Source organism: Bos indicus x Bos taurus, chromosome 29 (genome assembly GCF_003369695.1).
Source record: "Bos indicus x Bos taurus breed Angus x Brahman F1 hybrid chromosome 29, Bos_hybrid_MaternalHap_v2.0, whole genome shotgun sequence".
Classification (NCBI taxonomy): Eukaryota; Metazoa; Chordata; class Mammalia; order Artiodactyla; family Bovidae; genus Bos; species Bos indicus x Bos taurus.
The window spans coordinates 37,617,385-37,618,847 of record NC_040104.1 but is presented as its reverse complement, the minus strand read 5'-3'; the positions used below and the strand labels follow the sequence as shown (position 1 = coordinate 37,618,847).

General features: G+C 41.6%; 1 non-coding gene across 1 annotated transcript; it reads left to right on the top strand.

Moving 5' to 3' along the window:
• Positions 1–365: 365 nt before the first annotated feature.
• TRNAC-GCA lies at positions 366–438 on the top strand. Its single transcript has one exon. It is a non-coding gene; the product is annotated as a tRNA-Cys (tRNA).
• The last annotated feature ends 1,025 nt before the right edge of the window (positions 439–1,463 follow it).

Sequence of the window (1,463 nt, the reverse complement as noted above, 5' to 3'; positions counted from 1 at the left end):
TATTTCTAATTTTCTTGAAGTGATCTCTAGTCTTTCCCATTCTGTTGTTTTCCTCTATTTCTTTGCATTGATCACTGAGGAAGGCTTTCTTATCTCTTCTTGCTATTCTTTGGAACTCTGCATTCAGATGCTTATATCTTTCCTTTTTTCCTTTGCTTTTCGCTTCTCTTCTTTTCACAGTTATTTGTAAGGCCTCCCCAGACAGCCATTTTGCTTTTTTGCAATTCTTTTCCATGGGGATGGTCTTGATCCCTGTCTCCTGTACAATGTCACAAACCTCATTCCATAGTTCATCAGGCACTCCATCTATCAGATCTAGGCCCTTAAATCTATTTCTCACTTCCACTGTAGAATCATAGCAGGCTTTCCTGGTGGCTCAGACGGTAAAGCGTCTGCCTGCAATGCAGCAGACCCAGGTTCGATTCCTGGGTCGGGAAGAGCCCCTGGAGAAGGAAATGGCAATTCTCTCCAGCACTCTTGCCTGGAAAATCCCATGGACACAGGAACCTGATAGGCTACAGTCCATGGGGTAGCAAAGAGTCAGACACAACTGAGCAACTAGTACTTAGTACTGTATAATCATAAGGGATTTGATTTAGGTCATACCTGAATGGTCTGGTGGTTTTCCCTACTTTCTTCAATTTAAGTCTGAATTTGGTAATAAGGAGTTCACGATCTGAGCCACAGTCAGCTCCTGGTCTTGTTTTTGTTGACTGTATAGAGCTTCTCCATATTTGGCTGCAAAGAATATAATCAATCTGATTTCAGTGTTGACCATGTGGTCATGTCCATGTATAGAGTCTTCTCTTGTGTTGTTGGAAGAGGGTGTTTGTTATGACCAGTGCATTTTCTTGGCAAAATTCTATTAATCTTTGCCCTGCTTCATTTCGTATTCCAAGGCCAAATTTGCCTGTTACTCCAGGTGTTTCTTGACTTCTGCTTTTGCATTCCAGTCCCCTATAATGAAAAGAACATCTATTTTGGGTGTTAGTTCTAAAAGGTCATGTAGGTCTTCATAGAACTGTTCAAATTCAGCTTCTTCAGTGTTACTGGTTGGGGCATAGACTTGGATTACTGTGATATTAAATGGTTTGCCTTGGAAACAAACAGAGGTCATTCTGTCATTTTTGAGATTGCATCCAAGTACTGCATTTCGGACTCTTTTGTTGACCATGATGAATACTCCATTTCTTCTGAGGGATTCCTGCCCGCAGTAGTGGATATAATGAGTTAAATTCACCCATTCCAGTCCATTTGAGTTTGCTGATTCCTAGAATGTCGACATTCACTCTTGCCATCTCTTGTTTGACCACTTCCAATTTGCCTTGATTCATGGACCTGACATTCCAGGTTCCTATGCAATATTGCTCTTTACAGCATCAGACCTTGCCTCTATCACCAGTCACATCCACAGCTGGGTATTGTTTTTGCTTTGGCTCCATCCCTTCATTCTTTCTGGAGTT